The 23,741-nt window shown below is 38.7% G+C and overlaps 1 protein-coding gene across 3 annotated transcripts in view; it reads right to left on the reverse strand.

Annotated features, from left to right (window-relative positions):
• The window catches only part of LOC121506286 (nck-associated protein 5-like), a 265,350-nt gene that overhangs the window by 93,602 nt on the left and 148,007 nt on the right, over positions 1-23,741 (reverse strand). The window lies entirely within an intron of this gene.

The raw sequence follows: 23,741 nt of genomic DNA on the forward strand, positions 1-23,741 counted from the left end.
AGCTCAGAGTTGGACACAATGGAAAGTAGCAGAAGAAAATCTTACGGTTTTAAGGATAAATACCAGCAGTGTGATATGCAGAAGGAACAAAAAGCTCAACCAAGGTTGTTTTAACATTTCAGAAAATCTAATGTTGCTCGGCCATTGAAAATAACTTTCATTTACACCAAAAATAAAAGCCTGATAGGCAAACTGCATCACTTTAGTTTATCTAAAAATATTATCTTAAAATGTGCAAATTTTGAAATGACAGTAGGAGACCTCCCAAAGGGTGCCCCAGCTGATAGCACTCACTTTGAAAGCACTCATGCTCTGAACATATACCAATGTGAATCTTTAGTAAGTTAAAAAGTGAACATTTATTCATTTTTCTTGATATTTTATGACAAAACATTAGTCGAAAGGGCTCACTATGAATTTTGCCAGGGGCTCAAACAGACTCAAGGACTGCCAGTGCCATTTACATAAGACATGAGTGGGAAAAGTTAGACAACACTGTAATATCAGTTGGTAAGCTGCTTTAAGAATCAGAATCTCAGATGTTTAAACTATTGTAGTGTTCTTAAAGGACATTTTCTGCCATAAATGGTCATTTTTCACTACCTAAAGTAGTCTAAAAGTCCTAATTCAATGACCCAAGACATTCCTGTTGAAGGGTGTATATCATTCAAAACAATATATTCAAAAGAACTGTTTAATAATAAGTGGCAACACAGGGGCAAAATGTAGACATCATGGAGGTCAACTTTGGACTTCCATTTCTTGCCACAGTTTTAAAAACCTAATTTGTTTCCCATTTATCACAAATGCTGCAGCTTTTTCTCTCCATGCAAATTTCTCCTTGGGAATACTTAACTAAATACCTACTTGACTCAGAGGAGCTGCATGTCAAAAGACACGACAGGCAACTACTCAGGGCTCTGTGCCAAGTTTTTGCAATGACAGAGGGAAACCCCCCTAATAGAGCCCCATCTGACAGCAATCACTCTAGCTTTGATTTTTTTGTTTTAATTGTTCTTCACATTTATTTCTTTAAAAGACCCAATATAAAAATGATTTTCAGTGTAAAACACAGCAATGTCTATTAACATGCAAATTTTGCAATGACAGTGGGAAACCCCCCTAATAGAGCCCCATCTGACAGCAATTACTCTAGCTTTTAATTTCTGTTTTTAACTTTTCTTCATTTATTTCTTTAAAAGACCAATATGAAAATGATTGTCAGTCAAAAACACAGCAATGTCTACTAACATGCAAATTTTGCAATGACAGTGGGAAACCCCCCTTAACAGAGACCCACCTGACAGCACTCACTCATGTTACATCATCAAGTTTTGATTTTTCTGGTTTCAATTGTTTTTCATGTTAATTTCTTTAAAAGGCAAACATGACGGCGCACCGGTAGTCGAGTGGTTAAGGCGCCCGCCATATACGCAGGCGACCCGGGCTCGAATCCGGCCCGTGCCGCTATTTCCTGCATGTCTCTCCCCGCTCTCTTCCCTGTTTCCGACTCTATCCACTGTCCTATCAAATAAAGGCAAAAAAATGCCAAAAATAAATCTTAAAAAAAAAAAGGCAAACATGACAATGATTGATGATGGAAATCACACCAGTGTCTAAGAATGTGTTAATTTTGCAATGACAGTAGGATACCCCCTGATTGGCCCCACCTGATAGCACTCACTTATATTACATTGTCAAGGTTCGATTTTTCTATTTTTAATTGTTCTTTGTGTTTATTACTTCAAAAGACTAATATGATAAGGATTGATGACCGAAATCACACCATTGTCTAAGAATGTGCAAATTTTGCAATGACAATATGAAACCCCCCAAATAGGGCCCCACCTAACAGCATTCACTCATATTATGTCATCCAGCTTTTATTTTTTTCTGTTTGATTGTTCTTTACATTATTTTTTAATAACTTATATGAAAACTATTGTATATGTTTGTTATGAATGAAAACACACATTTTGAAATGCTTTTTGTTTGTTTTGGCAGATATCACCAAATGGTGATGACTGCTGGTTTGAGGGGCTCCCTGTGGGTACTCTCCAGTGTCCAAACAGGCTCCAGACTTATCACTGACAGTACATAGGGATCTGCAACCTTGTTCAAAAGAAAGGAAGAGTTTGTTCTACCCTTGAAGTTGACCAAAAAACAAAAACATTATAAGACAACTGTACAAAGGTGGCACCTCAATGAATAAAAGACAAAGAGTTACACAAGGATTTGCTGGGGAAAGGAAAAAAAGGCTGAAATCCAGAAGGAAAGTGCCTTTAAGAGTGAGACACCAAAATATTTTTCACTATTTTTCAAGACTGTAGCAATCTCTTCTCAAAAACTAAAGTCCCAATTAAGCAGCCAAAATCATTCCTGCTGGAACAATTGTATTTATATAAAACCTAAAATCTCTATATTTAGACAAAGATGAGTCTACTATTGCATTTAAGTGGCAAAACTTTAGAAAAACCAACATGAAAGTCAACCTTGGCCTTTCCACAATTGTTTCAACTTCTTTGTGGTTTATTGCCAAAAGTTGCTGCTTTTTGGAGACTTTTTGGATTCACTGGAGACTTTCAAATTCCGCAAAGCCTCCAAAGATCTCAAAACCATTTTATCTCTACTTTTTGGCCAGAGACAATTCCAAATTTTAAATCTTTTTTTCTCTCTAATGAGATTCTTTTCTGTCTTGCATCTTCAGCCATCTGCTCCAGAAAGAAGGAACCATCCTCGCCCTAAAAATCCACTTGAAAGTGCCACGACCTTCCTCTCTAACTGGAACGCTCTCCTTTTTGAGCGAGGAAAAGCTTGGCATCATGAGGAAGCGATTTGAGTGACTGCCACCAGCAAAGCAAACATCTCATTATCTCCAAGTCTTGCACTTTAAACAGGAGACGCCTGGTTTGTTGTGCAGCTGTCAATTCACAACAAAAGCAACATTTTCTTAGCTGCTGCTTTGAGTTCGCTTGTCAGGAGTGTCAGCTGAAAACACAAAGTTGAGAAATAAGCAGTGGCACATGGCGGAGAAGAGTTGCTTCTTTTGCAAGCCAAGGTGTTGTTATTGCTGAGTAAGACGTTTGAATTTGGAGTGCACTCCATCTTATTTGTTTGGCTTCAGTGAAGTGTTAAGCCATTATGACTGAAGCGCTGGCTGCAGACCAGTCACTCTGTGGCTGTAAATTCAGGAGAGGATTATCCTGTCAGTGCCTGGATGTAGATTATATATCATCAGGTGTCTTGATGTGTGAGATCAGTGACTCCTGCAGATGATGTATGCACTCAGATTGCTTTTTTGGACAGGAGAAATTGGCTGTAATGCAGGTTTAAGTTTCTCTTTGTGTTGGGCACTGATCAGGGTTCGTCATTGTTTAGTGGAAGGCTGCAAAGATGCTTGGATTCAGGCTGCTGACAAGCATTATGCTGACATCTAGTGGCGCAAAAGAGGTGAAAGATATCAGAAAAAGTGCTTTAACCATGCCAGTGAATCAACAATGTGTGCAGCAATGATTCAAAGAGAATCAACGTTTACTTTATTGGATTTAAGGGCATATAAATATATATCATTTATGAAAATCAAAGTATCACAGCAACAAAAATAAAAGCCCTAGACACCTGCAATTGCATAATAATCTGAGAGTAAGTTGGAAACATTTGTAGCTTCAACTGGTAAGGAATGACAGATTGCACATATACGTTGGCAACATTTATGAAATAAAGTGTAACCTGTGAGGAGCCAAGGTTTGTGCAATTGCACAACTGAATTGGCAACATTAGGAAATGTGAGTGGAATATGCAAGGAGTAAAATATTCCTACATTGCATAAATGCATTGAAACCTTGAAAAATGTAAGTGGAACTAGTGAGGGTTTCCTAAATTGCACAAACACATCGACAACATTTGGAAAAATGGTTTAATTAGCAGGGCATTGAGGTTTACGGAACTGCAAACGTAAATTGACAAGATTTTAAAAACTCTGTTAAACTAGCAAGGAGTGAGAGTTTCCCAAAGTGCACAAATACATTTGCATATTTGGAAAAGTAAGTGGGAATGGCAATTGTTGGGTTTCCCAAAGTGCATGAAAATACAAATAGAATTTGCAAAGTGAGAAGGTGTCCTATGTTGTAAAAACACATCAGCAACTTTTGGAAAGTGGGTGAATCTGGCAACATTTGGCGATATTTTGAAACTTTTTAGGAGTCCCACATTGCACAAATGCTTTGAAAACGTTAAAGGATTGTTTGAACTAGCAAGGAGAAAGTGTCTACTAAGTTGTACAAATACATTGGCAACCTCTGAAAAAGGGAGTGCAACTGGCAGGTTTCCCAAATTGCACTAAAACATTGGCAACATTTGAAGAGATGGATGGAACCAGCAAAGTTAGGCAAAAACATCAAGCAAACATTGGCAATATTTTGAAAATTAGGTGAAACACTTGGGAATTATGGATTTCCTCATTGCGCAAATTTATCTGCAACATTTGGAAAACTGAGTGGAACTGGCGAGGATTGATGCTTTCCCTAAGTGCACAACTAACTTGACAACTTTAAACAGTGGGAATAGGACTGACAAGGTGTGAGGGTGACATGACTTACTAAAATATATTGACAACATGTGGACAGTGGGTGGAAATGGCAAAATTGGCGATATTTGGAAAAGTAGGTGGAACTTGTGAGAGGGTTTCCGAATTGCACAAATTAATTGGCAACAGTTGAAAGTGCACAACTGTGCACAACTAACTTCGCAACTTTTAATGAAAGGAATGATACTGGTGAGAAGCAAGGGTTACATAAATTGTGCAAATATACTGGATATATTTGAAAAAGTGGGTGGGACTTGAGGATTGAAATTTTCACTTAACTGCACAAATAAATCGGCAATTATGTTGAAGATCAAAGTTTTCCTGGTTTCTTGCCAGTTTCAGCACACTTTACTAAATGTTGCCAAATTTTTTTGCCATTATTGACAGTGCTAACTCTTTATTTTTGTCAAAATATGTCTGAGAAACTGTAATTTTTGATATGAAAATGATAGAGATTTAATCATTTTTGAAACACATGGTATTTAAGAATAAAGAAAATACTGAAAACCTCATTATATAGAAATGTTGCCAGTGTTTTTGCACATTTTGATTGCCCAACATTGGATAAAAAATAGAAATACATTGCGTATCACCATTCAGACAAAAAGAAAAAAGGCTTGAATTTTGGTCCATATCACCCAGCCTTACAAGAAAGTACCTTCAAATTTTCGCGAATTGGCATTCTAATCTAGTATATAGTTTATAATGCAACAGCACAAATGGTGCAACACCACCAGACTTTAACTGGGTGTTTTGGTCAAAAGAAAACAAGAACATTAAACCCAAGTCACCATTAAAACCAGTCCTGGTCCTCGCTGTGGCCATAAATCCAACAGCTACTATGCAGAGCCTCTCTTTACTCAACGGGGAGGCTCTCTGGGAGTAATGGCGGCTGTAAATCCAGGCCTTACAGAGGCATAAAGTAGAACATCCCCCTGCCAAGAGCTGGACCTATATATCTGGAGCAAACCCAACGGTTTTCTGGCTTGTCTTTGGAGAAAAACTGGCAAAAAGATGTAAACATGAAAAGGAGGTCATACCTGCAGCTTATTATTTATATTAACTTTCATTGAAACATGCTTTAATGATGTAAACATGGCACAAAAACGGCTTAGTCCAAGTGCAGTTTAGCTTAATATCAAAGAAGCACAAAGGCCTTTTCTCTGCAGCTCCATGTGTATTAATGTGTACAGTATTGTTTTGCAACTTGGCCCTGATTTGCACTAAAAAGTCGTCTTGATTTTGTTGCCCACCCGGCCTCATGAACACCCCAGGCATAAACCACCGACCACTCCGTGTCTGCTGACTGAGCCTCACCAACCGCCTCTATAACAACCCAGGATTTATGGTCTGCATTGTAGTAAAAAAGAGCCCTCTATTGCTTTTGTTCAATATATAATTTCAGCTTTTTAACAAGGCCCTAAAGCCATTAAATCAAACATCACCATATCTTTATGCTGCCAGAAATCCCCCGCAATACATTACACTTTTTCAGAGCTTCTAATTGAAAGCATACTTCGTCTCAAAAAAAAGGCAGCACGGTTTCATGCAAAGCCCTGGGAAGATCTCTCAAAGTCAACACGGAGATGATGAAAACACGCCTGGCAAGTTTCTGTGAGAACATTTACTTTGGTTAATCCGACGATTGAGGACATAATCCCCTCACTTGACTGGTCCTGGCATGGAATGGCATGCACTTCCTCCTTTTCTCCTGCAGGGGGCAACATTTTCCTGGAGTTCAGCGTGCACTGTTCAACAAAGCCAGCACTGACAACACAGAGGTTTGGTGGAAATGGAATAGGACGAGTAATCTATAAAATGGGGTTTATACTGAGCCATATATCTGAAACGAGCTTAGATTGGGCGTTTCAGGATTAAATTTGACCTCTGTGACAGGCGAGGCTGCTTTCATTTCCTGCTTGATAAAAAAATATCCATCCAGATAAGGCCAAATTTATCACCTTTACAACATGTAAAGCTTTAGACTGAATGGAACGGAGGATGTTATTGATTTCATTACACTGGATGTAGCAAAATAAATGAAAAACATGGGATAAAAGCTGCACCTAATTCATATCCATATTGGGACTGAGCAATATGGCTCTAAAATCATACACTTTTATCTTTTAGTTTTGGTGATTCAATATAAATATTGATGATTTTACTGTAAAGAATTAACAAATGGTAGTCATAATACCAGAAATAAAAACTTTGTATAGTTATGGTAAAAATTATAATAAAAATAGAAGTCCTTGGCACTTTATTTTGGGCAACATGTTGTCTTTAACTATTGAAAATGGCAGAAAAACTTATAGCACTGTCCAAATTGCACAAAAACATTGGCAACAATGTCAAAAGAAGGTTGAACTGGCAATGACTAATGCTTTACTTTTGTCAAAATGATTAAATCTCCATTATTTTGATAATCTCTAATATCAAAAGTACAGAAACTAAAATATCTTTACTCATGTTAACCAAAAGGCAAAAAGAACTGTCTCAATTGCACAAATACACTGGCAACATATTGAAAATTTGATGAAACTGGCAATGACTGATGGTTCTCCTTTGTCAAATTGATTTAATCTCAATTGTTTAATAATCTTAAGTATGCAAAGTACAGCAACTTAAAAAAAACTTCACTGATTTTAACAAAAGACAGAGGGCACAGCCTAAATTGCACAAATACATTGGCAAGATTTAAAAAAGTGGGTGGAACTTACAAAGACTAATGGTTTTCTGTTGTCAAAATAATGAAATCACCATTATTTTAATAATTTCTAGTATCAAAGGAACAAAAGCTGAGTTATCTTTACTTATATATAACTGCAGCGAGAGATCACTTTCTAAATTGCACAAATACATTGGCAACATATGGGAAATTTGATGAAACTGGCAATGACTGTTGGTTCTCTTTTGTCAGACTGATTCAATCTCAATTGTTTTAATAATCTTGAGTATCCAAAGCACAGAAACTTAGAAAAAAAAAAAATCTGTGTAAGAGATCACTGTCTAAATTGCACAAATAAATTGGCAACAATTAGAAAAGTTGGAGGATCTGGCAAGGACTGATTGTTTCACTCGGTCAAAATGATGAAATCCCCCCCTATTTTAATGAGTGATAATATTAAAAGAACAGAAACTCATATTTTAACCAAAAGAGAGAGCACAATCTAAATTGCACAAATGCATTGGCAACATTTGAAAGAAAATGGTAGGCCTGCAAGGAGTAAAGGTTCCTTGATAAAATCTTTATCATTTTTATTAAAAAATGCAAAAATGTAATGATCTTCAGTCATATTTTTACCAAAACTGTGTAAGAGTTCACTGTCTAAATTGCACATATAAATTGGCAACATTTAAAAAAGTGACTGGGACTGCTTCCATCTTATTTTTTCCAAATGTTGCCAACATATTTGTCCAATTCAGGCACTGCTTCAGGTCATAAGGTACCATTTCTTTTTTGTAATTGAAATAATGGAGATTTTAATGTTTTGACAAAGACCCACTTTCCAAATGCTGCCACTGATTTTGTGCAATGTGGACATTTGGTTTGTCTGTAATTTTTGATAATCAAACCAAAAGTTGTCCAAAACTGGGTGTCCAGAATCTTGACTTTTGTTGCTGTGTTTCCAAACAGGTCTAAATAATATTTGATTTTACTACCAACATAAAAGCTCCTTAATATTTTTTTTTAATTGCAGACAAACTGCAACACACTATCAACATTGTACAAAAACATTGGCAACATTTCCATGTATTGAGGTTGTTGATGGATTCTATTGTCTTTGACATCATGTGTTTCAGAATGATGGAATCTACGTTATTTTCATGTTTAGCGGGATCAAAAAGTACAGAAACTTGCGGTCTAAACTGCACAAAAATGTTGGCAGTATTTGGAAAAGTGGTTGGAACTTGCAAGGAGTTGGGGAAACCTTATTCATTGCCAGTTCATCCTATTTTTCCAAATGTTTCCAGTGTATTTGAGCAATTTATTCAGCTGCAATTTCTTTTAACAGATGCATTTGTCCAAATGAATTGAAAACAAAGTACAACACAAGCAAGGATCTACACCAGTGGTTCTCAACTTGTGGGACCTAAAAGTGGATTGTAGAGCCAGTGTTTTGTCCCATCTGAGGTCAAACTCTGCATATTTTCATAGGATAAATCAGTTTGGCTGGAAAACATCAGAAACTTGGGTTGCAATGCATCATTACAGAGTTAGTGGGAGCTGAGGCAAGACCCAACACTGTACCTTCACTGTCCGGCATCTCATTGACGCATAAATCACCAGGTATAGTCTTTTTACCCAGCATTAGGTCTGGCAAAAATAGTTGTCTGATTCTACATCAACACATCAATATAAACTTCACTTTTTAGCCCCATGTGGTTTGAATATATATCAATATTTCTTCCAAACTCGATTCATTGCCCAGCCCTAATCCATATCAAGCATATGTCTACAATCATATTAGAAGCCCAGAATGCAGCCTGCTCCAGTAATTGGACCACATTAGATGGTAATGGTATTCATCCGAGCTGAATTAGTAGACTATGCGAACCCCCTTGGTACCCTGCAACATCCACTGAGGACTCTAAATTAATTAGAGAGCTCTCCCTCTCCTTGCTGTGCCTGCAATGTTGCCTCCAATAAAATAAAAGCAATGCTATCAGGCTAAGTGCACGTCCACGTGGGCTCTGATTCTCTGTCCATCTGCAACTGTACAACTGTATGTTTTGGTGTGTTTGTGCAGGGTTTGGGGTACAGTTCAGGGGGCTCAATAATCTCTTCATTACACACAACCACCACCCCCCCACACACCCCCGCGTCTTTCAGTCGCAGCTCTTTGCCTAATCAAAGGGAGCCGGGAGCGGATCTCTGGCTCGCTGCTAAAGCAAACATGAGGGACACAATACACCCCGCGCAGGTTCTTCATTCATAAATAAAACATGCCACTTGGCTTGTTTGTGTGTGCTCGTCAGCAGGCCTGAATTCAAATGAAAGTGAAACACGAGGAGGATTTGGCCGCATGGCACACAGAATGTGAGAGAAAGACAAGGTCAGCTAAAAGAAAGTGTGCTTTTATTTTGGAGAGTTTTTCATAGAGGGCTTTAAAAGTAAGCCTTTGTTATATTAAAGCTACAGTCAGGAGCTTTTGGCTGGTTATAAAACAAACAATTTATTCTGGTGCTTCTTTACGAGCTATGAAGGGAAATAAGACCATCAGCATGAAAACTGATTATTTTAATAGTTATTTTAATGTTTGTAATCTTTGCCACAGGCTGTATTTCAGACAAGACACTGTTAGTATTCTTCCTAAAAAGATTGACAGACAGTGGTACAACTGACTATAAAACAATGACACAATTAGGCTATTTGTAATCAAAGACCACTGTGCATGTTCAGGACAAGCCTACTTGTCTTAGAGTCTTGGGGCTTGCGATGATTAGCATGGTATGTTATGCAAATCGTCATTAGTACCGCTGTTTGCGGCCATGTTCAGTCGGGGTGTGATGAATAAAGACATCATTATGATTTTGGCAGTCAATATTTTCACCAACCACAGTGTTGTCTCAAGTTAGTTACTAAAAAAAAAGAAAAGAAAGACGTCTCACACACTGCAGGGCTACAAAAGTATGATTATTCATTGCACCAACGTGACGTGTTGAGCAGAGTTGCTCTTTATCAGACTAAAGTTAGTTACTACAAAAAAAAACACAGAGTTAGCATGGTAGCACCACCTAGTGCAGTCAAGCACAAGCTCCATGTTCTAACATGGGCCACATTTCAATCAAAAATGGACCGTTAGCCATATTTGGACCCTGGGCCATAGTTTGGACATCCCTGGTCTACATACGTCTATAACAGGGGTGTCAAACTCAAGGCTCGGGGGCCAAATCTGGCCCATGTTGCAGTTGTATCCGGCCCGAAAGATCATATTATTATTTCTATTGTAATTGGCCCGCTGGTATGAGGTCTACAGATTTACTACAGTATAAAAATTTAAACTTGACCTTTGAAAGGTAAAAAAGAGAAGAGTAAGAATACTTAGTTATAAAGTCAGGAATGTGGAAAAGAAATCAATTTGTTTTCATTTCAAGATCAAATCTGTTTGACTTTTTATTTCATAATTTGACCTTTTAAATTCACAATTTTGACTTTTTACATCAAACCTTTTAAATAAACAGTCATATTTGGACATTTTCAACTCACTGTTTCAAATTTGATCTCACCTTTTGACCTTTTTAACTCCTAACTTTGAATTTTAATTCCACATTTTAACCTCTCAGACTCACAATTCAAAATTTTGACCTTTTGAACTCATGATTTTTAATGGTATGTAATATTTCCATTCTTAAAAGTCTTTTAAGAAAACTTTTGAAGTAATACGTTTGACTTTCATCACAAAATTCGAGTCATTAAACTTGTAATTTTAACTCTTTAAAACCTGAAAACTTTTAATCATCAGTGCTCAGTTAGTTTTCTCCATTTTTCTTACTGCTGCAGATGACAGTTTATGGTTAAATGTTGAGTTTGTTAGGCTCTCAGGTTAGACCTAAATTCAGAATCCAGCCCCTGCTGTGATTGAGTTTGACACCCCTGGTCTATATCTACTTTTGCTACATCAAAATTGCTCCACAGTACCAAAGGATACGGTGCGGTTTGCATCAAGGTAGAAGAGCCTGCATCCAATTTTACCACTATTTGCCACATCAGAATATGGTTAAATCGTTTGACTTTACCATTTTCTACTGGGGTAGTACTTTGTACCAGTGTGGTGGTAGGTTTTAGAGCCTACATACAACCTCATTATCAATAGCTACTTTAAAATACTGTCAAAACGCTCCACATAACTGCATGATACTGTGCTGGTAACTTGTGGTGGTGTAACAGTAGGTAGCAAAGCTGATATACAACTTTATCTCCATTTTTGCAACAAAATTAATATTGTGTACCTGAATAGCTGAATATAATGTACACTTGGGATGTTCGTTGTGACCAATTTTACCATCAGTAAAGTTTAAATTCAGACTTTTCAGCTACTCTGAGGTTAAGAAAAACACCCAGTAACACTCATATTTGGGTGTATCTATCAAACTGCTTGTCTTCAGTCAAATAATAATGACTTGCCTAGTGTGGCTAACATTAGCCGTACTAGAACTGACACACATTTGATCAAATTGGCTATGGTTAAATTCCTCCACCATACCGGATGATACAGTGCTGGTTTACATGCAGGTAGTAGAGCATTATAGCAGTAGCTATTAACTAAAGATAGATTCCCATCTAGTGGCGAGTTGCTGCATTACAGCTAAGACACAACATTATTCTGCATTGTGGGCTCAAATTGATAAAAATAAAACAGATATGAAAAAGCGTGAGGGGGCATTAAAACTGTAAATGAAAGCATTTCTAGGATGGTTATAACGATACATATAATTAGTGGGGATGCTGAGCATCCACACTATTGATATTTGCATCAGCCATTTTGTTTATTATTCTTCTTGTGGCTATCTCCTTCATACTTTGTCGTATCGACACTGTTTGAACTTTAAAAAATTCTGTTTCCTCGTCATTTGACTTCTATGACTTTTCTCATTTCTGTTATCATTTTTAAAATATAGCTATTTTCATGCTATTTTAAGCTATTTCTATGCTTTTTTTAGCCATTGAATGCAATTTTCAGCTACTTTTAGGCCAAAATTGGCTATTTTTAGGCTATTTTCAGCTATTTATGGCTACTTTCAGCTATTTTTTTCCTTTTTTGAGCCATTTTCAGCTACTTCTATGCCATTTTATGCTATTTAATGCTATTTTTTGCTTTTTCCAGCTGTTTTTTTTTTTTGCTTTTGGCTATTTTCAGCAGTTCTTCCACAATTCAGCTCTCAGCATCCCCACACAATTTCAGCTGAAATTGCAATTTTGATCTAGTTTACTTTGCTTTACAATGATAAAGACAAAGCTATTTTAGGATTAAAATAGTATTAATCTGCCCTGCCCTGCAGTGTCATTAATATGGTGTTTGCTACTAATTGTTTGCTACACTCTCAAAGCTATGAAAAAGAATGGGTATTGTCAGTGTTTCTTCACAGGAATAAAAACAGCAGAACATATGTTTCCCAGATGATTTGTTACAGAAATAAGGTGGAGTTTAAACACTGTTTTATGCACCAAAAATCTGCGTCCCGTGTCCCCCAGGGCTCCATCAATTCAATTATCATGGAGAGCCACTACATCAGAGTGTAGCACTCGGCTCTTAGACAGCCGCGGGCACTATAGCAAATAATACACACACCCCAGGAATATGCTAAATCATACGAGTGGCCCATTTATCATTGCCAAGGGAGCTCCCCCCATTACACACCCACGCACTCCAAGTCATTCAATCACACATACACACGAATACACTGTTGAGAGAGGGTGAAAGGGACGGTGTGGAGATGCGATTTGAGCCTGGCTGTCAGCGCTCATCACCGGGTGAATGTGGCGAGCGCTGGGGGGACCCCGTCTCAGCCCTCTCCCCTGTCCGCCACTGATAAGGGCCAATCTGTGGAGACAGCACCTGAGTCCCACCGAAACCTCCACGCTGTCACACACGCTCCAAACAGCTGTCAGAAACACTCCAGTGAAGGTCCCTGAGCGCTGGAGCTCCATGAGGATTGAAGCTTTTCTGCCTGGTTTTAAAAAGCAGGGAGCCCCTCAAAGCTTTTCTTTATCTGCTTAACAAAAGACTCAGTCCTGAAGGTACTTTTTATGCAACTCTAAACATCCATAAATCAATGTCAAATAAACCAATACTTTGGTTTAATTACCTCTGACTAATTAAACCTTGGTTAGGCTTACAGTGGAGGCCCTGACCCCGACAGTACACCAGTGGAAGAGTGATCAGGAGTCAGTATTTTGCTATTTCATGTGCAAAGGCAACTTCATTTCTGTTGCATTATTGGTCATATTATTGGACAGTATTTCAATACTTTGGAACAAAAACAGGCTTTACCCTTCAGTAGAGCTCTTTACAAGTCAATGAAAGCATTTTAAAAACAAAAAACAAAGGAAAGCTGCCCCAGGTGGACGTTAAAGCTTAACCTTTTGCAAAAATGATATAGGGATGGCAGTCAGAAGTGACCTGGCAGAGCAAGTTAGTCCAAACAATGCTAGCTTATTTGGCACTATATTTGAATATTATGGTTGCAGAACAAGATAAACAAGCCAAGAAAGTTGCTAAACCTGATTTTAGATCAAAACCAAAGAATATCCAACCAAATTCACTAATGAAGTACAACTTTGTTTATTTAATCTTACACGACTGACAAACTCTATGATGACAAAAAACCCCAAAGCCGACTATATTCATGAGTCAGCTATTTAGAAACTCCTAAAAAAAGGAAACCACAACCTGGAAAGTGTTTGTTAAACTGGAGATCATGCCAAAAATACCCCAAAATTTCTCTCACCATGGTTCAACAAGAAACTATGACTATTCTTACCATACTGACTCATAAATAATTGGTGTGGGATTAAGGCAAGGCATGGGGTATTTAAACACTTAGTCATTTATGGCTTAAGATCAAGGTTACAGTTCATAACACAGATAAATATTGGTCTCACGGAGATGAGTTACGTTGTAGCCTACATCCAGTCTATTATGAAATATGCGACTTCATAACTATGTTCTAAATAATTGTGTATTAGGTCACATTATCAGACAATTTTTGAACGAATATTTTATATTTAGATTTGAATGGTCAAGCCAAAAACTGAAAAGTTGTCAAAACCATTCTCCTTAAAATGTACATTCAGCCAAATTTGCCAATACAGTTTGACTATCTTAGCTTATAAACCAGTAAATTTGAGACTCACTGGTGCTAAAAACCCAAGACCAAACTGATGTCTTACTTATATCATTAAGTCAGCTCTTCAGGAAATCATCTGTAATAAACCATAGCACTGTAAATGTTTGGAATACCTTGTGATTATGGTAAACTAACAATAGAACTGGTTCAACTACAGAAGAAACAAGAATTTTGGACACCCGTACACATAAAGAATGGTAGGAGGTAAGGGTTAGGCTATTTAAACACTTTGTCAAGTTTGGTGCCCTGGATACAGTCAATAAAAAGGGGCATGTCCAGGTAGATTAAATGCTTATCGTCCAACTACTGCATATTGGAATACTGTAGGAAAGTCAATGGTCATACAAATAGTCAGTCTATGAAATTCCACTGTTTTCTACTTCTTTAAAGTGTTCATAACTGTGATGTTTTTGGTCATATTGTCAAAAATTATTTAAAAATGAGTATATATTTTGCTTTAAAAATGATTAAATGGCCACATCAAAGCCTAAAAAGTTGTTAAAACCATTATTCCTAAAAATACGACAATATCTGACCACATACAGTTAAGCTATTTCTGGTTTATATTCAGGTAAAACCAAGACTGACTGTCACACCTAACAAAACCATCATATTTCTATATCATTAAGTCAACTATTTGCAAACTCTTCTTAAACCACAGCCCCATAAATGATTGGAATACCTTGTGATCATGGCAAACTGACTGTACATTTGGTTTAACTGCAGGAGGAACGATAAATAGAAATATCCAGACACATAAAGAATAGTGGGGGTTAGGGTAAGGCTATTTAAACACTTGGTCATGCTTGGCATAGAGCCATGGGTACAGTCAATAAAAAGGGGAATGCACAAATACACTTAAGATCCAACCACTGAATACTAGAATAGCACATAAATCTTGCTAAAGTCAACGTAACATTCACTCTATCTAGCCTACATCTATTGTAGGGGAAACATCTTTAACGACCTAGCAAAGTATGCTACTACCAATCAGTGTGGTCACATTTTTGAATCATATTTGAAAGATTGGGTTGAACTACTATTGAATACTATTGCTAAGAACCCAAGTCAAAACCCATACATTTAATATCCCACAGTCAGGAACTCCTTCAAAAGGAAACCACAGTATAGTAAATGTTTGCAGAAGCTTGTGGTTATGGCAAATAAACTGTACAAGATATACAGTTATACAGCTATGGTTAAAGAGATTATTATTATTGTGGCACATATAGAATGGTAGGGGGTTAGGGTAAGGACTGGGGTATTCAAACACTTGATCAAGCTCGGCATGAGACCGTGGTTACAGTCATAAAAAGGGGGCACTCAAGTAGGTCTTGTGCTTATTGGTCCAACAACTGAATAGTGGAATAATGTATGAATCTTGCATGTTAAATAGTCAAGCGTATATGCAAATATACAGCACCTAAAGGTGTTAGGAGCCTACTTTACAAGCAATCTGGGAATTCGAGAAAACTCTGGTTGCCCGAATGTCCACTTGGGAAAGGACTGTTTCCTTTGTCAGTTGCATCCTCAATGAGCTGTTCTCAAAGCAACAAACCCCAAAGTTTAGACAGTAACAAGCAGGCAAGTTTACTTTAGCAGGGATGTTTCAAGGCTGAATGACTCAGTACCCAATGACTTGTTCTGAAGGGTATTTGGTCATCTCAGGAAGACCGTATCAAAGCACATTTCTCTTCTTGTGTTGCAAACTGTGTCACATACGATCGCACAGACTAGCACACTAGAAATCTGTTTTCATGGACAGAAATAGCTGATTCCTATCTTGGCTCCAGGGCCTATTTAACCATACAGTGCCACCCGTTTCCCACTTAAAATTCACAGCAGCTCCGTTCTTATCTTAACTTCATTTTCTACATGAAATACTCCGGAGAAATCAGATTTTTTAAATAAGTGAGTTACACAATTAAGCCAAGTTAAAAACAGCTCCCTTTAGCGCTCTGCTCAGCCATGGAGGAATCAAACGCTGTAATCAAGAAAAAACCTCTGAGGGGAATTACTGTGTGTGAATCTGACTCATATCTGTTGAAGCTCAGATATCATAGAGCGTCCACAAAACCCAAAGAAAAATAAAGTCAGTTTCGCTCAAAGTCGGATCGTTTATTTTCACATGTTGTTTAGACAGCCGTTTCCAGTGGTTAAAATATTACCCGACTGTTTTACATGCCTTTTTAATGGAGAGCCCAGCCCCCTCCCTACATTTACAAGCTTGCATGTGCGCTTCTGTTCACGCCCCCCCCCCAACAGGAAACCCAGCATCCTGCCCCTGACGGACTGAGATTGCACCTCGGAGTGGCATCAAACGAGAGTGTGAGACAGAGAGCGGCCCTGCCCTGCACCACGCCTCAGTTTTTTTTTTTTTTGTCGGGGTGTGAGGAATTCCAGAGGAAACCTACAGCAGCGACGAGGCTTTGAATAAGAGGTTTGACTCCACACAGACAGTGCAGGTTTGTTGGAGAGGGGACTGAATAAACCATGACCTGTGCTCTGTAAAACACCTAACGGGAAAGCCCACTGTTTGTCTTGTAAGAGTTTTAAAGAGAGCGGGCCAGAAAGAACATGACCTTGTAGAGCTGCTCTAACAGTATTATACCTTTATGAACCAGATCCTGAGAGTTACACCTATTCTTAATACTAGTGCAATGAAATACACGTGCCATACCCTGGCCCTTTAATCCCCGCCCCTAACCTCTTAACCCAGGGTGTCAAACTCAGTCACAGCAGAGGCCGGATTCTGAATTCAGGTCCAACAAGAGACATTTAACCATAAACTGTCACCTCATTTTCACCAGTAATGAAATACAGAAAAAATAGAAACTTAGCAGTGATGAAACATGATTCTGAGATTTAAAAATGTCAAAATTATAAATTTAAAGGCTCAAAGTCTAAAAAAGAAGGTCAAACTTATTGGTAAAACAGGTCAAAACACAATATTAAAAGTCAAAATAAAGGTTTTAAAAGGCAAATATACGAAATAGAATTTTGAAATCACAAGTTTTATAGGTCAAAATATGGGATAAAAGTCAAAATCAGGCAAAGGTCAAAATATAACCTGAAATTTTTAATTGTGAGTTTAAAGGTCAAAGTTTTAAATGTTAAACCCAAAGTTAGGAGTTGAAAAGATCCAAAATTGAGATAAAATTCAAAATTATGAATTTGAAAGGTCAAAATTTGGCTTAAAAAATGTCATTCTAAGAGGTCAAAATTATGAATTGAAAGGTCAAAATAAAAAGCCAAAATCACAATTTTAAGTTGTAATTGTGAGATGCAAAATTGAAAATATCAAATTAAAACACAAATTAGTTTTATTTCCCACATTCTTAGCTTTTCAACTAATTATTTTCCCTTTATTTTTTTCAAATTTTGATGACTTAAGGATATTTCAAACCAACAAGGTTAAATTTACATTTTTACACTGGAAGAAATCTGCAGACCTCATACTGGTGGGCTAGTTGTTACAAAAATATGACATTATCTAACTGGTATGACTGTACCACGGGCTGGATTTGACACCCCTGTCTTAACCTAACCTTAACCATCAGTGGCCTAATGACCTCTGTTTTTCAACCAAACTTTGATTTTTAGAGGCTTTTATTAACTATCTTGATGTCTTTTTAAGAAGATGTTTTGTATTTTGTAATATTTACATCCCCTAAGAATCTATCCAACCTGGAGTGTTTTCCTTGTACTGCAGCTCTTTTACCTAACCCTAACCCTTACCTTGTGATAACGCCTTCATTTAAGTTGTTTTCTTGAGATTTCTTGATTTCAGGATATCACAGCTAATTTTATAGTGATAACAGATAATTATCTTGTAGCTTTAGAGACGTTAACTTGCTAGCATACAGAAACAAGCGCTCTTATCATGACAATGAAATCCACAAGCAGAGAACTCAAAAAAACTGAAATGTACTCATTGCACCTCTTACGGAAGGCATCTTTTGCTAGCTTTGACTAATGCAAACCTCCACGTCACCATACCATAGCCTCTGTGGGTATTGGCAAACTTTCCTTGGCTTCCGTTGTAGACAGAAGTTAGCCAGAAAAGACTACCGACCAAGCTTTTCTTTGCCATGATTTGTCCTTATTTCCAGTCCAACTGGCAACTTAAGAAGAGATAATGGAGTTGGAGTTGAGAATCCACATTTCTGAGAGCAGATTGCTGGCTTCTCATCCATGCAGATGTCCACATATAAAGCTAAAATGTAATTAGATGATAGCCAATGGATTCCTGAGTTGCATTATTGCCATAGCATTCTGCTTTTCTGGCTCATTACATGGACTGGTCCTGCATACTAATAATAATGTTGGCTGAAACACCAGTGGACAACTGTCCTGGGCCGATTAATGGACAGCAGGACACTTCCAGTACCCAAAACCGCTTCCTTTATCAACGGATTCTGCATTTTTTAAGAATCAAACACTAGCTGATTGTTGGACATCGACTGGCGTACCCCTCAAGGCCCAGTATGTGATACCCAGAACCCAGTGGTGGTTCCTGGGTTGCAGTCATGATTGTTGGGTTGCATTATATTGCCTTTTTGGCAATAATGTTGGCTCAAACACCAGTGGACACCTACACTTGCCCTACTATTGGATTGTAGATGTACTTCCTGAGACGACTGAAGAAATTCAAACTGCCAAAGATGATGACGGTACCCTTCTACACCGCCATCATCGAGTTCGTTCATCTGGGATGCTGCAGCAAGGGTGGGAGATAGGAACAGGCTGACCTGTATGCCTCCAGGACTCTGACTGGCATACCAGCAGTTACGGGGTAGCCCTACCCCATTCCCCGCAACAGGGTATGGAGCACTGGGAACTGGTGTTTCAGATAGCAGGATTGTTGTTCCAGATGTTTGTATTGGTGCTGGAGTAACTCCACATCCCTTCCTTGATATGAAGTTCAAAAACAATGATTGTCTTGGACAGACAGACCTGCTGGTTCGTGGACAGTATCCCTTCAAACCAATGCATCTTGTGTGGCCACATTTGTGGTCCAACTCAGTGCAGATGCTGAGATTCAAACCCTGATTGCCCTGCAAATTATCCCAGAAAGGCTTCATGTGATTCTCCCCAAAGATCCATAACAAAAGAGCGTTGTGCTTCGGCAGCGCCAGTAGCCGTCGTGTTGCTCAACAGGAGACCCAATTAAAACACACACTCCTCAGTAAACTGTGCTGTTAATTCTTGTTTCATTTACACTCAGGGGTGTGTAACTGCAAGGGAGACCTTGAGGCTTACAATTGCAGCAGTGTGTACGACCATAAAGATAGTGCTTGCATTCTTTCCCAACACAAAGCAGGAGTAATGGTGCAGCAAAACACCTCCCCGCGGAGCAGAAACTGTTGTGCAATGGGTGGCTCTGTGTTTCTCTGATCGTGTTACACTAATGGATGTAGAGAAGGAAGACCAAAAGGCCGCTAAAGGGAGGCATCAGATACAGAGCCACTTCAAAAAGTCTGGGGTTTTAATCTGTCTCTTTGGGTTAGTCCCTTGGCAGGCAGGATTTGGGGGTTGGGGGAGGCAAGTGGGCACGGGAGTGGGCGACAGGGTATGGGGGGGGGGTTTCACGGGGCACAGGCGAGTTCTCTCTTCACACCGCCAGCACTTTTGACAATTATCTCCTTGATGCAGCAGTCTCTTTTTCAGCCCCATTGAAGAACCGTGCCTGAGCTCCGAAGCCTCCCAGGAATGCCGGAGAGAGAGTGCGAGGGGACTCCAACAGGGATTATCCCAATTTCAAATGGAGCTTAGTGATATCCCCCCTCCTCCTTTTTTTTTCCCTTCTTCAGCACCCCCCCTCCTCCTCCACTACTCGCCCTCCTCCTGTCTGGCACAGATAACTCATCCCGCTCTCCCTCATCCCCGTGCATGCGCAGACACAATTCAAACACACACCCCTCTAAAGTCATAATTAGCATGTCATCCACTCGTGTGAGGCTCTGAGACGAGCCTTCGGTGGAGTCTTATGGCATGGGGAATATTTTTCTTGGGATACTTTGAGGTCAGAGGATGGGATGTTGGAGTCACAGGAGGAGGCTGACACACTTACTGCCTTAAGTTATGTACACATAGTCACTAAAGAGGAGCAGAACAGGACTGCAGTGATGGCACAAAGTAAGAACAAGGCGGAAGTCAGAGTGTTTGGAAGTTATTTGATGTACTCAAACTTTTCCCTCTTTGTTCAACTCTTGTAGACTGATGCAATCCCTACAAACGGAAATAAGAGGCAAACAAAATAACTGCTGCAATAGTGAGAAAGTAGCAAGTCTTAAAGTAGGAACCATTGCATATTATCTTGCAATTGACTTTGAACTTTTGGCTCATGTTTGGAAGTCTCCTGCTTTTCAGTCCTACCAACTGCCCCCTTGTTTCTGCATGCTAGGTCGTCCAGTTATTGATGAAATATGATTCTGAGATTTAAAAATGTCAAAATTATAAATTTAAAGGCTTAAAATCTGGAATAGAAAGTCAAACTCATTGGTTAAACAGGTCAAAACACAATATTAAAAGTCAAAATCAAGTTTTAAAAGGCAAATATATGAAATAGAAATTTGAAATCACAAGTTTTACATGTTAAAATATGGGATAAAATTCAAAATCAGGCATTTTAAAGGTTAAAATATAAGCCGAAATTTGAAATCATGGGTTTAAAAGGTCCAAGTTTGAGATACAATCTGAAATTCTAAGTATAAAAGGAAAAAATGTGAGACAAAATTCAAAATCATGAGTTTAAATGTAAAAATATAAGATAAAATTTTAAACCATGACTCCAAAAGGTATACAAATGAGATAAAATGTCATAATCATGAGTTTAAAATGCAAAAATGAGAGATAAAAGCCAAAATAATGTGTTTATAGATCAAAAAATGAGATAAAATTTGAAATCATGAGTTAAAAAGGTAAGAATAAGAGAAAAAAGTCAAAATCATGAGTTTTACATTTTTAATTGTGAGTTTTAAAGGTCAAGGTTTTGAGGTTAAAGTCTAAGTTAGTGGTTGAAAAGGTCAAAAACTGAGATGAAATTAAAAATTATGAATTTAAAAGGTCAAAATTTGGCTTAAAATAAAAAAAAGACATTCTAACAGGTCAAATTCTGAATTGAAAGGTCTAAATACGAAATAAAGAGCCAAAATCACAAGTTTAAGTCGTAATTGTGAGATGCAAAATTGAAAATATTGTTCGGAATATGTTCTTCCCCTGGTGAGAGTGTAGAGCAAGTCGTCAATATTGGCAGCATAACTCATCAATTACTTAACTGCAAGGCCGAGATCAGTTGCAGACTTGGCCTTGCACACAGAGCGATGGGTTCATTGGTCAAGGCAGTGTGGAGCTCAAAGCAACTGAGCATGCTTACAAAATTCAGAGTCTTTTAGTCTTTGGTCCCTCTGGTCTTACGGCCAGTCCCATTTCTACCCTTTAACCCTTCCCCTTGCCCCTCGAAACAGAGTGGTTAGGGCTATTGATGAAAAACTTCCCCTAAGAAATGAGATGCGACATGATTGCTGTTCATCAACACACATTGCCGATACGTTGCCTGTTGTGCCAATTTGCAAGTGAACGCAGTGCATGGTGGGAAATTCATCATACCCCTTTGTTTCAAGTGTGGCCTGAAAAATCTCCTTTTCAAGGGCTATGTAGCCCTTGGACCAAAAGACATTTAGGACGCCCCTTCCCCTAACGTGGACGAGCAAAACCAAGGGGAAGGAAAGATAAGGGCTAAAGGGAAGGAATGGGATCGACCCTTTCTGTACCTTTATGAGGTGCTTTCCCAGGCCTAATCCAGCTCACTGCATACTGGGTGACCAGGACTCAGTGAGTAGAACCAGACCTTGGGGGCAGCCGGATGCGACATGGAAGGGTCAGCTGGCAAAAACCTCAACAAATGCTTGGCATAGGCCTGGACGATGGCCATCAGGAGGCCAGAAAAACACAGGACTAAGGCCAACAAAGCACTGAACCGGTAGACATAGTTATACCTGACCTTGACCTTGAAGCAAACCTGTAAAAAGTTCTGTCATCTCAAATTTGGTTTCTAGACTTTAAATGCAAATAAACATTCTCAGCTATCATCAGTCAGAAAGACTGTTTGAACCTTTTTCTAAACCTAGTTCTTCTTTTTGTCTTCTGTCTGGACATTTTCCCTGGTTAGGTCTTATATTCAAGCCAGTCTGGTACATAACATTGTAATATCCACCAGCTAAAAAAATAACTGTTTAGGGTTATTGGTCGCCATTCAAACAAGAATGCATCATACTGAAGGTGAAAATATAGACGTTTTTGGCTGATGATACAAGTTTCTTGATACTGCATTCCAGTCTTCATTCGTCTGTCACTGCTCATGAAATATAAGGTCTGCACCTACTTTTTTAACCTCTGTCTGACAGCCAGAAAAGACAAATAAACCCATAAAGCAGACTAAAGAGCAGAATGACTTCCAAGCTAAACTGCACATGGACGACTTATCTGTCTGACTTTGAATTTGACACTGCTGAATTGATTTCTAATGAGTCCGTTTGACATATAAATGGACTTTTCTGTGCTGAAGTATGTGAACCGAACTACAGGTGTGAAAGTGGCTGTAACTGATCCCGTTAGCCCCGTTTATCATGGGCATTACTGCGTACATCTGCAGCTGCTCACATGACTGATTGTCTCACAGTGATATGACGGGTTCACTGGAGGATGCATGCATTCATTTCAGCTGTGGGAATCAATACTGGACCTTGTTGTTTCCCATACACATGGATAACTGGTATGACAGCGCTGGATAAGTCACAGAAAGGTCAAGAGTGGGGGGAAGATGTAACTTCCGGTTCAGGAAAGGTTGAGGTAAACAACTCCAGGAAGCGATGGCGATCTGTCTGCTTGTATCGCACTTCAAATCCAGATTAGTTACTGTTTTATTCAATGTTTACGTCCCTGATTTCATGTTACAGTAATTTTCCACAACAAGAACCAATCACATGGTAGATTCCCTTCATAATCAGCCCATAACGCAGCATTTCTCTGCTCCAGTGTCTAAAAATAACCTTCAGTGACAGCAAGAATGCTGCGTTGAAGTGGCCTTGAGCTTCATCTGAACCCTCGCCCAGCTCCGGGGGCCCTGTTCTGACTCTGACCCCGTCATCTGACCTACTCTACAACGGGGAGGAGATAACAAGGGTTCCTCCTTGAGGGATCAATAAGAATCAGACAGAATAGTGCGAAATCTCACAGTGAATCAGCCCCGCTGTAGCTGTAGGCCCGCTGCCATACAGAGAATCACAGGCGTCGCTGGGGT

Source organism: Cheilinus undulatus, linkage group 24 (assembly GCF_018320785.1).
Source record: "Cheilinus undulatus linkage group 24, ASM1832078v1, whole genome shotgun sequence".
NCBI classification, from domain to species: domain Eukaryota; kingdom Metazoa; phylum Chordata; class Actinopteri; order Labriformes; family Labridae; genus Cheilinus; species Cheilinus undulatus.